The sequence below is a fragment of the Lissotriton helveticus genome, chromosome 2_1, assembly GCF_964261635.1.
Source record: "Lissotriton helveticus chromosome 2_1, aLisHel1.1, whole genome shotgun sequence".
Classification (NCBI taxonomy): domain Eukaryota; kingdom Metazoa; phylum Chordata; class Amphibia; order Caudata; family Salamandridae; genus Lissotriton; species Lissotriton helveticus.
Window position 1 is genome coordinate 1,645,326,046 of NC_136059.1, and position 15,515 is coordinate 1,645,341,560.

The window sequence follows — 15,515 nt, forward strand, 5'->3', positions numbered from 1 at the left end:
TTTGTGAAAATGTTGATTGATGCCATACAATTGCCAGATAAGCTAGCTGTAGTTAAATGTGCAGCCCATAAGAAGGGAGATGATTATATAACACGAGGTAATAAATATGTTGATTCAATTACAAAATACTGTGCTAAAAATCATGCATCTATTAATCAGGATAGACAAACTGAAAATGTTTCAAGTCCTTTGATGCTAACAACTGTAGTGGAGACATGGCAGGAGGTAAAACAAATGCAGGACGTAGCTAGTGAAGAAGAAAAGGATATCTGGTTAAAGGCAGGATGTAGACAAAGAGAAGAGGATGAAATCTGGGTTTATAAAGATCAAAGACCAGTAATGCCAGATAACATGATTTCAAACATGGCCCGAATGTATCATGGTTAAGCCCAAATTGGAAGAGACGCTATGATTAGATTGTTTAGACAGACATGGTATAATCCAAAGTGTAGGATGATTGCTGAAAGGCTTTGTCAAAAATGCTTTGTGTGTCAACAACTGAACCCAAGAAGAAAAACTGTTGTGAGTCTGGGAACCATAGGACGGGAGGGAGGTCCTTTCACCAGAATTGAGTTAGACTTCATTGAGCTTCCTCCATGTAACAGACTTAGGTATGTGCTTGCGATCATTTGTCTATTCTCACGATGGGTTGAAGCATCCCCCACTAGGAAGAATGATGGAGTGACTGTTGCCAAACTCCTCGTACGCGAGATAATACCACGCTACGGTTTCCCAGTAACTATTGAAACAGATCGTGGATCTCTTTTTCACAACGAGCTAATGCAAATGATTTGTGAAGCACTGGATATTCATCAAAATTTGCATTGTGCTTACAGACCAGAAGCTTCAGGGGTGGTTGAACAAGTAAATGGAACAATAAAAAACAGAATCGCCAAAATGTGATTGGCCACAGGACTAAAATGGCCTGATGCCCTGCCACTTGTTCTAATGACCCTGAGGAGTACTCCTGACAAGAGAACAGGATTGAGCCCACATGAGATTTTGATGGGAAGAGTAATGAGACAAGCATTTGTACCAGTTGATAAACTGTTGAGCATACATGATGATATCATACTGGATTACTGCAAAAGTCTGTCTGACATAGTAACTTCTGTGTTCCATCAGGTTCCATCAGGTGGGAACTGACTCACAAACGAAAGAAAAACATCCAGCTCATGATCTAGTCCCTGGAGATTGGGTACAGATAAAGGTTCACAGGAGAAGCAATTGTCTGGTGCCTCGATGGCAAAGACCACGACAAGTCACGACAAGTCATTCTTGTCAATACTACTGCAGTTAAGTGTGCTGGACTCAAAAGATGGGTGCACGCCAGTCACACTATTCGTGTGCCAGAGCCTGAAAATCTGCAGGGGGAAAGTGAAAGCACCACTGATTCAGACACTGAAGGTGAATCAGAAAGAGATCCAGATATTGAAGCTCGACCTGTTTGTCGACATCTGGAGATATCAGATACTAGCTCTGCATCAGAAGGAGAAAATGAAATTGTTGAAATACCAAATATTGGAGATCGACCTGTAAGTCGAGATTTGGTAGAAACTGATACCACCAAGGACACTGAGCAAAGTGAAAAGAAAGCTGGTAATTCGGAAAATACTGAAGGACAGACTGAAAGCTCTGAAAGCAGGAGCCGAAATCTCGAAACTGGTGAAAAGGAAATAACTCACGATGAGGATGAGCTTCCAGGTATCAGCTATGGAGGAGTTCCTAACAGAGTGAAAGAATTGACCAAAGACAATATAAATTCTGAAAAAGAATCAGATCCTGTGAAATTCATTATAAATGAAACTATAGAAAGATCTGAAATAGAGACAGATGACAGTGATGATGAAACTGAATTGAGGAGAAGCTCAAGAAAACGAACTTGGAGAGTGGAGCGAAACACTACTGAACCTGAAATAAAAAGAGTAAGGAAAGGAGATAATTGGCCTAAAGAAATTGATGGAATGAAAATTAAACTGGTTAATAAAGCAAAAGTGCAAGAGAATCAAGTAAATGAAATAACCAGTCAAAAGTAGTTGTTGGGAAATAAAATAGAAGTTGTGCAGAGGCCAAAAAGAGTGAGAAGACCAAATCAAAAGTACAAATCGCCTGAGTGGACCTATGTGGTACTGCCTCCAATAAGAGAAGTAAACAGCAGCCAAGAGAACTTGTATAGCCAAGGTATCGAAAAAGAAAGTGAGTAAACTGTAACATAAAGAAATCAAAAGGATTTTCCAAGTGTAACAGTGAAAAGAAAGGGATATATATCCAAACGAAAGCTGTAACTGAATTCGAAGGAACATTGTAAGTGAAACAAAGTTGAAAAGAGACAATTGAAAGTAAAAAGATTGAGATATTTGCTGTTTAAAAAAAATGGCTACTAATGAAGTGACTAAATCCAAATGTTTTATTTTTAGAAAATGGTGTGGAATGTGGCTAATTTGTACTGGAATATTGATGTTGATATGGTTAATTATTGCTATTTTTATTCCTTTTACTCCTGACATTGAAAGACTGAAAACAAATAGGAGTTTGAAAGATAAAAATAATGATTTGAAAAATGAGAAATTACATGTATATAGGCCTGAAATACATCAAGATAATTCGGTTCGTGATTTTTCTAAAAATACATTTTCAAAATTATTGTCTGAATACGTGAGGACCATGGATGCCAGCGATTCTTACGTTTCTGTAAAGCTGCCTGCATCTGTGTCAGAAGGTGTTATCTACCACCATTTGCCGTTGACATATGGTGTGACCTGTAGTGTTATATCAAGCCTATTTTATAGATCTAGAAAATTAGAATATTATTATTCTGATTCAGATGATGTATTTGCAAAATTGAAAATTGTAGCAGGACTAAATAAAATTAAGCACGCTAAAGTTTTTGGTGAATATTTTTAAGAAACACAAGAATTGACACATGATTATGCTTTTAAACATAATTTGACTTGTAAAATGAGTAATGAAGAAAAAGCTTTTTTGAATATGGTTGAAGAGAGGAGACAACAATATAAGAGACGAGAAAAAGTAAAACAGACTAAATCCACAAAATGGGTATTTTCAGATGATAATATTGAAGGACATAATGTAAATGTGGCTATAAGTATAGATACACCAATGTTAGGGAAATTATGTATTCAAAGAGATAACACTGTGTATGACAATTACTTTGTGGGTGCAAGTCAATGTGAAGATACATATATTATCAAAGGGGGATGTGGATTTAAAGGTGGAAATGACCCAGTTTTCCCGGGAATGTATTTCCTGTGTGGGAACAAAGCTTATTATAGGTTACCTGACCACTTGTATGGCTCATGCTATATTGGATTGGTCTTTCCCAAAATATTCCATGTTGACAGAGGTACAAATGGAATTATTTTATTTTATTTTTTATTTATTTGAGATTTTTATTGCGCGACAATTACCCGTGGGTGTCTCGGCGCATATGATTACTCAGATAAAGACCAATACCCACCAGCTTACTGGTCAAATAGCCAGGTTTTAAGGAGCTTACGGAAACCTACCAAGTTGGGGGCGGTTTTAATGATCAGAGGGAGGGTGTTCCATAGCTTGGGTGTTGCTACCATGAAACGCCTGTCTCCCCAGATCACTGTTTTGGTTCGAGGTACTGAGAGCATGCAAATGTTTGCAGATCTGAGCTGTCTCTTTGGGGTGTGCAGTTTAAAGGCCTCTCTCAGAAACCTGGGTCCTATGTTGTGTACGGCTTTATAGGCAATACATAATGCCTTGAATTTAATACGGTTTTCCACTTTTAGCCAGTGAAGCTGTCGAATGGCTGTAGTTGTCGGATGGCGTTGGGGAATACCGAGCAGAATTTTGGCTGCCGCATTCTGTATGGACTGGAGTTTCATTAGGACTTGTTTTTGAGTGTTCAGAAAGAGGGCATTCCCGTAGTCCATCTTCGAGAATACCAAGGTAGTAATGAGAGTTTTCCCTGCTGATGCTGGAAGATAGGGCATGAGTTTCCTGATTTTCTTCAGGACATAAAAGGCGGATGATACTACCTTGTTTACATGATGGTTAAAGACCAGCTTATTGTTGAAAATAACTCCCAGATTTCTGACCTTTGCAACTGGGACAGGCGGGGGGCCCATCTGGCTTGGCCACCAGATGGGTGACCATTCCGGGGATAGGTTGCCAAAGGTCATAACCTCGGTCTTATCCGAATTAAGTTTCAGACAATTTGTTGACATCCAGGAGCAAACGACCAGCATTGCTTCTTGGAATTTTGCTGCCACCACTGGACCATCCTTATGCACCGCCAGGACTAGTTGGGTGTCGTCTGCATAAGATGTCAGACGCAACCCATGGGTTTTTATTACCCTCGCTAAGTCCGCTACATAGATGTTAAACAGCGTCGGACTTAGCGAGGAGCCCTGGGGGACCCCACAGGGGATTGCGGAGACAGGAGAGTAAAAATTACCTAATTTCACTGTCTGCGTGCGACTGTTCAGGAAAGATGAAATAAGATCTCCAGCCAAGTCGACAATCCCCAGGGCTGTGACACGGTCGATCAAGATGGCATGATCGACCGTGTCGAAGGCCGCGGACAAATCCAAAAGAATAAGGACTGCCGCTCCTCCTTGGTCCATGATGGATCTAATTTCATCAGATGCTTTTATTAGTGCAGTCTCGGTCCCATGGCCCTTTCTGAACCCGAACTGAGTATCGTCTAAAAGATTGTGGGAGTCGACGAACTCAGAAAGCTGTTGGTTCATTAAAGCTTCACAAATTTTTGCCGGAAAAGGAAGGCCCGCAATTGGTCTATAATTGGCCGAGACTGCAGGGTCCAGAGATTGTTTTTTAAGCAAGGGTTTTATAACCGCATTCTTCCAGCCGTCTGGATATATGCCAGTTTGAAACATGGCATTGCATATGTCTGTGAGAGGGGAAGAAATTGCCTCATTTATGGCGTTCATCACCATCGGAGGACAGGGGTCGAGAGGGGAGCCTGCCTTGGTAGTGGCAATAAGCCTGCTAACCTGGTCAATAGTGACTGGATGAAAGGAGGGCAAGGTGGCATGTCCACTGTTAGCTTTATGGCTTGCCTCCCTGTTCTCCCCTCTGGGGTTTCCGGTAAAAGATGAATAGATGTCAGCAACCTTAGTAGAAAAGAACATAGCCAAAGAGTCACATAATGTTTGTGAGGGTTCAATTCCAGGTCCTGAAGGGGGGTTGGACAGAGTATTTACCACCGAAAACAGCTCCCTGGCTGAATTATGAGCGGTCTCAATTTGAGTAGAGAAGAAAGCACTTTTTTGAACAGCGATGGCCTTTTTATAGATTGCAAGCGCATCTTTATAGGATTGCTTGGCTACGGGGCAATACTGCTTGCGCCATCGCCTCTCCAAGTTCCTGCAATGTTGTCGATGTAGCCTAAGCTCCTCAGTGAACCATTTTGCCGAAGGAGAAGTTCTGTTAGAGAAAATAAATTTCTCCGGGGCCACCTGATTAGCCGCGTTCTGGATCCACTCTTGGAACTGGGCTGATAATACATCCGGGCTATCAGAACCTGTAGGTGGGGAGGAGGTCAGAATATCCATAAACCGCGGGATATCTGCACTTTTCCATGGCCGAATTCCTATCCTACCTCTTCGTTTACATTGAGGAGGGTTAGGGGCACGTGATTTTATGGTAAAGATAATAGCTTTGTGATCAGACCATACTAATGGCAAAACATCCACCATCATGACATCGGGATTGTTGGTAAATAAGCCATCCAACGTATGTCCGGCTTGATGTGTAGGGCTCTTTACTAATTACTGCAGTCCCAGAGTCTGCAAGTCAGCAATAAGCTGCACGGCATCGTTGTTCTCCTGATCTTCAAGGGGAAAATTAAAATCACCCATAATTAGATAGTCTGGGGATCCTATGATATGAACATTAAAATCGGGGAGAGTGGCTAAAAATGTGTTCCGTGGACCCGGGGGTCTATACAGGAGAATCCCTTTAAGGGCTTGCTTATGGTTGAGATTGATAGCGAATGTTGCAGATTCACAATCTAAACCCTGGATGAGGTCAAGTCTGGAACGATATGTATCCTTATGAATAATGGCTATACCACCACCTCTTCCTGTTGTTCTATCCTGCCTGGCCACACTATATCCTTCCGGGATTGCCTGACAAAAGTCAGGTCCTGAAGCGTCGTCCCCCCAGGTTTCCGTGACAAAAAGTATGTCCAGGTCCTGGCTGAGGATACATTCCCCAATATGTAAACTATGGCAAGGGAGGGAACGCACATTAATAAGTGCTGCCCGATATATAGACTTATGTGGCACTTCCGGTCTGTGGCAGGGAGGTTTACCTAATACGCCGAGGGCAACGTTCTGAGCAAGGCTGGGGCGGGGCAGTTGGTAAGTGCACCCAGGACATATATCAGGGGTATAATTTATGTTAGTGGAGAGGGGCCTGCACTTGCATCGCCAACTGATGGTACCAGGATTCAGATCCCTCAGTTGGGAAGATGAGTAACGTAAGGGAAGGCCGGTGGCATGTGGAGGAATAATGCCAAGGGGGGTGGCCCTAGGCCCGGGCCAGGCGTGGACGGGCGCAGACGGGCTAGTCTTAGGCGCGTCTTCGGCGCGCGCCCGCTGCGCACGTCCGCTGCGCATCCTTACAAGCGAGGGCTAAATAGCTGCCTCTCGTTCAGATTTTCAGAGGCTAGAGCACGTCCCGAGCCGTCCCAATATGGCGGCTGTGCTCGTGGGCGGCTCTGAAGACCCTGACTCCCTCCTCTCTAACGGGACTTCCCGCGGCGGCAGGGAGAGGGTTGTGAAAATAACAAGTGCAAGTAGCAAACACCAGACAATGAGCACAGTGAGTGAACCAATTTTAAAAACACGTATCAATCACGGTTTAAAAAATGATTTTAGCAACACGTATTAAGTCACGTTTAAAAATGAATTTAGCAGCAACAATATATTAAAATTCTAGCAGCAGTGGTGTGTGTCTCCTAGCAATCAGTAATAATCTGGTCTACAGGTATATGCGCGATGTGCATGGGTCCAAAATGATAATCAAATGCGCCCAGCCCTCGCTCTGCCTAAATAGCTGCCTCTCGTTCAGATTTTCAGAGGCTAGAGCGCGTCCCGAGCCGTCCCAATATGGCGGCTGTGCTCGTGGGCGGCTCTGAAGACCCTGACTCCCTCCTATCTAACGGGACTTCCCGCGGCGGCAGGGAGAGGGTTGTGCAAATAGCAAGTGCAAGTAGCAAACACCAGACAGTGAGCACAGTGAGTGAACCAATTTTAAAAACACGTATCAATCACGGTTTAAAAAATGATTTTAGCAACACGTATTAAGTCACGTTTAAAAATGAATTTAGCAGCAACAATATATTAAAATTCAAGCAGCAGTGGTGTGTGTCTCCTAGCAATCAGTAATAATCTGGTCTACAGGTATATGCACGATGTGCATGGGTCCAAAATGATAATCAAATGCGCCCAGCCCTCGCTCTGCCTAAATAGCTGCCTCTCGTTCAGATTTTCAGAGGCTAGAGCGCGTCCCGAGCCGTCCCAATATGGCGGCTGTGCTCGTGGGCGGCTCTGAAGACCTTGACTCCCTCCTCTCTAACAGGACTTCCCGCGGCGGCAGGGAGAGGGTTGTGCAAATAGCAAGTGCAAGTAGCAAACACCAGACAATGAGCACAGTGAGTGAACCAATTTTAAAAACACGTATCAATCACGGTTTAAAAAATGATTTTAGCAACACGTATTAAGTCATGTTTAAAAATGAATTTAGCAGCAACAATATATTAAAATTCTAGCAGCAGTGGTGTGTGTCTCCTAGCAATCAGTAATAATCTGGTCTACAGGTATATGCACGATGTGCATGGGTCCAAAATGATAATCAAATGCGCCCAGCCCTCGCTCTGCCTAAATAGCTGCCTCTCGCTCAGATTTTCAGAGGCTAGAGCGCGTCCCGAGCCGTCCCAATATGGCGGCTGTGCTCGTGGGCGGCTCTGAAGACCCTGACTCCCTCCTCTCTAACGGGACTTCCCGCGGCGGCAGGGAGAGGGTTGTGCAAATAGCAAGTGCAAGTAGCAAACACCAGACAATGAGCACAGTGAGTGAACCAATTTTAAAAACACGTATCAATCACGGTTTAAAAAATGATTTTAGCAACACGTATTAAGTCACGTTTAAAAATGAATTTAGCAGCAACAATATATTAAAATTCTAGCAGCAGTGGTGTGTGTCTCCTAGCAATCAGTAATAATCTGGTCTACAGGTATATGCGCGATGTGCATGGGTCCAAAATGATAATTAAAGAAATAGGTAAAGCACTAAGTCGTAGAAAAAGAGAAAGTGTAATTGAAATAATAGATGATGTTTTTGGAGCACTGATACCAGCAGTAGGCATATCATTTAATGCAAATCGAATTAGAAAATTGTCAACGATAGTAGATAGACTGTCGACAGATACAGTTGGAGGATTTTTAATGGTTAACACTGAAATGTTTGCTATGGGAAGTATGGTAATGCAAAATCGACTTGCTTTACATATAATATTGGCAAAAGAGGGAGGAGTCTGTGGAATTTTAAAGGCCCAAAACTGTTCCACATACATTACTGATAAGAGTCAGAACATTGAGAGATACATTACAAATATTACACAATTGCATAAAGAAATAGAACCACTAGAAGTAGAAGGTGTTCTTGAGAAACTTGGTAGAAGTTTATCAGCAGTTAGAAATTGGTTTTATGAAATAAGTAGATCTATAATAGGTAAAATACTAATACCAATACCAGTAACTGTAATAATAATAGTGATCTTAGTTTTGAGACTATGTTGTCAATGTAGGCAGAGAAGAAATATCAAAAGGTCTTTGAAGAAAAAGATTGAAGAAAAACAAGACAGGGAAAGAGAAAAAGGTGATATTGAGATGGAGCAATATAAAGAAAAGTTTTATTAAGATACAAAGAAATTAGAAGAAACAGAATTGTAGCAACAAAAACAAAAAGTTTTGTATACCCCTTGTAAGATTAACTTTCCATAACAGTAATACGTACTAAATGTGTGGTTTTGAAATTAACCAACATAGAATAGAATACACACACAGAAATACACGTGGGATTCTAATTTGCATGGATTTGCAAAGCATAATTTACTAATTTGTCGTATATTGTGTCATAAAGAGTATGCATTTGTTATAATCTAATTGAGAATTGCATGAATGTGCTTTTGTCTGTTTACTTGTGGCATAAATCATGAAGATTGGTAAGTCAAACCACGCATATATGTTGCTTAAAGCTAGGTAAATACTAACCGGGGTATCATTAGAAAGGGGGAGGTAAACAGAAAGGGCTTTATTTTGTAAATTTACATTTATTTGTGTTGGTTTTCGTAATAGTTCCTAAATTGAGGCCTATGCGATAGAAGTGCGCAGGCGCCAGATCGGAGATGCAAGCTGCTTGTGACTGAGAAGTATGGGTCAAGGACAGCGTGGCCATTTGGTGGGGCCTAAGCCAAAAGATGGTGAAGTCAGCATATTGGTTTGTGGGAAAAGTTCAGCAAATAACAATTTAAAGGACACTTCGAAGGAAGTAAAACTTTGGACAATGACACCCCAGTTTGCCGCACCGTGAGGATGACTCTGCATACAATTAAAATGTAAAACGATGAGGTGATGCTCATCCAACTCCAAATTGACCAATCACAAACATTCTAGAACTTAAGAGTTACGAATTTAGATAGATAAGTTAATGAAAAAGGGTATAAAAGAGGACATTTTGGACATTAAGGAGTGCTCACTTTTTGACTCGATCCTTGCACCCCGAGATAATGTCGGTCTGCGCCATTTTTCCTATGGCGCAGGGACTTTGACATTTAACTTTAACTTTTGAATGGGGGCGAAGTCCTGAGAGAGAGAGAGAGAGAGAGAGAGAGAGAGACAGAGAGGTTTTCGTTTGGAACTATTACATTCTATGCTGATGTCTTCGCTTCTATATGCCTCTAACTTATTTCTTAAAAGGTGTCATGCTAATAAATGAATGTTATTGAAATGTACCTTTTCTTTCAGGATGTATTGCATAACTGAATTATTTTTCATTTTAGTAAAACGTATAGATCATGCTAGGAGATATAATCTCTAAATAAAGATTAAATAAATGGAGAATTAAGCAGGTCTTGTTGTCCGTTAGTTAATTTTTACTAGCAGATCCATGAAATAAATTAATAGTGGGGTGTTTTTAAAATTCTTCTTTTAGAAAACCATGGTATTAAAAATAAAATTGCAGTTGTAAATAATGTTCAAAGTTTAGTTTAGACACTCCGCTATAACACCGCAACTACTCATTTGGATCTTTACTGAATCCTCAGAGCAGAGTAAATGTGTGAATGAATGCAAGGTAGGAATGATGGGCCCAGTTATGAGAAAATAGTAAGTAGCTCCGCGGGTTAAGGTGATGATTTATGAAGAATCTTTGGAGTCGCGCTGCACTACTGGCCAGAGTACATAGGCGTATATTTGGATCCAAATGCTGAGGCTCAACTTCAAGTACAAGAGATTGGTGTGGAAGTAAGTTTTGAGAAGTCTTTTGGGAGGAACTGAGTTGTCTAAACAAGCTTTGGCATAGCCAATAGGTCTCGCCTTTGGGACCTTATAAGCTTTTAGCCATGCAGCACACTATCCTGGGTGCTGTGCCTCCAGAGTTTGAATAGCTATACAAATACTATACACTGGGTCATGTAGTCTGATTTAGGAATACAAATAGCCAGCAAATAGAAAGCCCATAAATGGGATTGAGGTTGCAGGCCTCCCCGTGTGCTATTTTGTCCATTATAGTGAGAATGCCTTCACTCATTACCTGTAGTAATTCTGCAGCCAGGGTGGTTTCCCGCATAATTATAGATTTGCTGTATTTGCCACATAAACCATGGTCTGCAGATTTTGACAAAAAATGTTTTGTTTCTAGTGCATAGCAACAACTGGGTTCCAGAGGGTCTAGGAGAGAGTGTGAGTCTACGGTAAAGCAAACAACTAGTCAAAACAAAAGACACTGGACTGACTGCCAACAAGGTATATAATGACAACTCAGTGGATGGTCAAAAGTACCCATCAGTCACCACTCGAGACCGCCCTTCATCATTTGGGATTTTTTGGAACCATCCATGCAAGTTGGTGATACACAGACGTAGGGAGACTAGATGGTAAATAGTTCTCCCCGCTGAGTAGCAATAGTATGGTGTACCACTTACTGAGACTAATAAGTGGTGAGGCGTGGTGTGACTGAGGGGGTGCAGTGCAAAGAACCAAAAATAACGTGAAAAATTATTAGAAAAATGTGTCTAAAATTGGATAAAGGAGCATAGAACAAACTTTATTGAGATGATGCTCGCTTTGCCAAACATAAAAATTATTATGTAGAGATAGTTTGAAAAATGCGCTGTCTAGAGGTGGAACCATGTCAACATGTTTCAGCAATTCTTGGACATAGTTGTCCTTGCTTTCTTCAGGACCTCATAACAATCAACTGCTACTGCAAAGAATAAGTAAATCATAAGTGATAATATAAAACAGACAAGTACAATAAATCACCTGTAGTCTCCAGGTAACAGAGTCTTGTCCTAGCTCACAGCTAGTGTCGTTCACATAGTCTGCGAGACGTGAAGACCTCACCACACCTGGCAGTGGCTCAGGATTAGAGTGAAGCACCGCTCTAACCGTCGGTACTCCTTTGCCGGCATCTGAACCGACTGGGGAGGTTTCTAGTGCAAACAGTGTTTACGCACAGTGGAAGGCCCTACACAAAGGTTTACTGCTCACCTTTCCGTAGCTTGTTAATGTACTTGCTGGTACTAATTAGGTGAAAGCTTTACTCAGAAAGTGTTAACATTGGCTAAAGTAATAGAATAACTAAGTAATACTAACAAAATCTGAGGAATTCCTTGCTTTTCTCGCTGCATAATATAGTCAACCCTCCCGCATAATGTGGTCATCTCCTGCTGCATAATTCCAATGCTCCTGCCTGTAGCACCATCTAGCTTTATTTATAACAGGACAGAGAACAGAAGGCCTTGGCCCAGTGCACGAATGGTAAAACAATGGTGGTTATATTACAATACCAAGGAAATACAGGTTTGACTACACTGTTTTAGAAATGGTTTTGCGTTTAAATTGTGCGCACATTTGCTGCTGGGATGTAATCAATGGCATCCAGACCTCTTCAGAAATGAATCTGAAAACGAATAGAGAAAAACAATAGAAAAGCCTGAACAAGGCGAGGTTTTTGAGAAAACATTAACGCTCTGGTCGCTGCGACTCAGGAGATTCAGTGTTCAGAACCTCAAAAACATTCAAAGATCAAAAGAAAGTAATAGGAACGATTATTGTTCCTAGATAAAAGCTTTTTGTAGACACTATTAGAAAAAAAATTATTTATCAATAGCATAATGAGTGGCAGCTTAACTCGGCAAGCGACCAACCCATGCAGAGACTGAGCCTGCCCTGATAGTAAAATGGTTGTGGATTCTTCTACAAATACACACAGAGAGTATTTTTGTTAAAAGAGTAAAATAAGTAGAAGCTTGGTTTATTTGTATTTCCCAGCGAAATGGTACAATCCACTTCTCAGGGCGAATTCAATGCATCAAAATAGCAAAAGGATAAAAAATAATCAAAAAATATCCCCAGTTCGAAAGATCGATGAAGCACATAATTTCTGTGACCTGTGCCTCTCCCGCGCTCACAAGTGTTGCTAAATAAATTGGGTGCCCACGGGCCTGGCCACGTCACTGGGACCCTGAAACTCAAATGCTTGGCTGCAAGACAGTAAAGACCAGCGAGCATAATGGGAGCGGGGACGGTTCGTGCTAACTTTATTATACATCTTGATGTGCAGGAAAACAGGAAAATGGTTGCTCAGGGAATGATTTTGCATCTGTGGTGGATTGTCACTCGGTTTTTCAGGTCATGACGCCCCTTACCTGATGAAGTGGGCTGATGCCATAAATGTTGGTGTTCTTTAGTAGGTCGCTCTTGCTTTTGCCCTGCAGCATGGTTTCGGCGTCTTCGAGGTAGCCAGCTGTGCAAGCTGGCAGGAATTTGGCAGCCCCACTGAAGTGAATTGCCCAGGACTTATAATGGAGAATGGGAGGGGTGTGGGAACAAAGTTAACATGGACAACAGCAGGGGAGCGGGGAAAAAGTTAACACGGACAGTGGAGGGGGGGCGGTAAAAAAGTTAACAGGGACAATGGGAGGGGGCAGAAAAAAGGTAACACAGACAATGGAAGGGGCGGGAAAAAAGTTAACACGGACAATGGGAGGGGACGGGAAAAAAGTTAACAAGGACAACGAAGAAAGTTAACACTGACAACAGGTGTGGGACTAAAGGCAACACAATCTACGGCAGGAGGGGGGTGGAAACAAAGTCAACACAGATGGCCTCCATGATAGCAGCAGTGCTCGAAACAGGAAAGCAGAGGCAAAAGAAAACAAGCATTTGCAATGCAATAGGACTCGCATTTACGCGAGACCTATTGCATTGGAAACAGGAGTGCGGGCGGGCGAGAAGGCATGAACAGGAGTGCGGGGGCACAGGGGCCGAGAAGTCACGGACTGCGGGAGGGGAGGCACGGGAAGAAAATCATTTTCGCAGTCAAGGGGCCAGTAGCCATGGAAGGATACAAATGCTACATTGCCGCCATGAGGAGGGACTAACAAGCCTCAAACCAATTGGAAGGCAGCATTTAGGACCTAAGCCAATGAAAAAGATGGGCGGAGAGTGGGCGTAGCTTCCACAGAGCTTTCACACCATACTGGATACTGCATGCTTCGCAAAGTGATCAGCGCATGCGCGCTGCCGCTATAGGATCGACCTAAAAAGTATATTCACCAGATAAAACTGAAAAAGGATGCAGCACCTGTAGTGAGGAAGCTACCTTTCAATCAGCCACGGCCTGTGCTGGTTAGAGCAGTGGGGCGGTTGGGCCGGATTGGAAGGGGACTTGTCAGGCAACCGCGGGAAAAATTAAATAAATAATTAATTTCCCCTTGTCATAGTCTGTGGAAATCCCCCTCACCCACCACCACCACCCCAACCTTCAGAGACTGCTGCTGCTTTCAATGTGCAAGAACCTGTACAGCAAGAGAGGTTCTGCCTGTTGGAGTGGTAGAGCCTGTGGAAGCAATTGCCTGATTGGCTCCCATATTGGTGGCCTGCAAACCAGATGGAAAGATTTGTTTATGTGTGGACCAAATAATCTTGAAAAAAGTTGTTGTGGTAAACAAGTTTCCACATCCAAATATTACAGAAATGTTGGCTGTTTTGTCAGGTGCCAAAGTATTTTCCACCGTTAATTTAGAGTCTGCCTATCATCAGGTATGTCTACATCCTGACTCACAAGAGATAACATCTTCCATAACAGCTATAGGGGCATTTAAATTTAAGTGGATGCAGTTCAGTTTGGTGTCTTGGACCTTTGTGTTCTGAAGGGTCAATACTAGTTGGAAATCTTTAGGTTGCCTTTTATCAGGATGATTTCTAGTTTTTGTCAAGGATGAAAGGGAGCACAATGAAAGGTTGAGGATTGTGCTTTCGAAGTTGCTGAACAGGGTTTGACTGTAAGAGTGGATAAATGTGAATGTAAATTTGGATGTAAGGAAATGAGCTTTTTGGGACAAACAGTGAAGGGTGAAGGGATTGTACTGAAACATTATTTAGTAGATACCATTTTGAAACTTGCAGCACCCAAGAGTAAGGACGAGGTATGCTCATTTATGGGAATGGTAGGGTTTTGTTGCAAATTCATCAATAATCTGGCCAATAGGACATTTAAAATGATGAGCTTACTGAGCAATCAGCTTTCTTTTGAATGGAGTGAACTGTGTAAGGCAATTTCAGGATGTGAAGGGTTGTTTTTCCTCTTGCTGCTTGCAAGATGAAATGACACGTGGTGTATTGACAAATATAAAAAAATTTACATTTGGACCGGGAGGTGAATGGCATTGAGACTGTCTCTTGAGCAGAGTTAATGTCTTAAACTGCTCCTGTTCTCCGAAAGATAAATGTTTATAATTACTCAGATTGTGTGGATTTATAAGTCAGATACACACCACAAATTAACCTGTGCTCACCCTCTCGTAGCTTGGCAGGGAGTAGTCAGGCTTAACTTAAAGTATTTGTCCAACACTTTAAACATTAACACAGTGAAAACTGCACACAAAAAGATATCAAACCAAGGTTAGAAATTCTGAGCTTAATTTATTGAATAAAACAAGAACAAAATGACAAAAATCTAGTATGTATAACTGGAGTTATGAATTTGTAACGGATAAACTGAAAAAGCATAAAGCACCAAAAGGGGCTATCTGGTCACTAAAGTCCAGGTCAAATCCAAAATGTTAGGCAGACCATGATGGAGCGCAGGTTGGATACAGGGACCGGCCTTGTCCCGATGAAACTGTACCTTGGTTTGCGGAACGTCGACGTTGAGGACAAGATGCAAGGAGCAAACGAGGTAATGCGTCGATCCTTAGGATATAGGCTT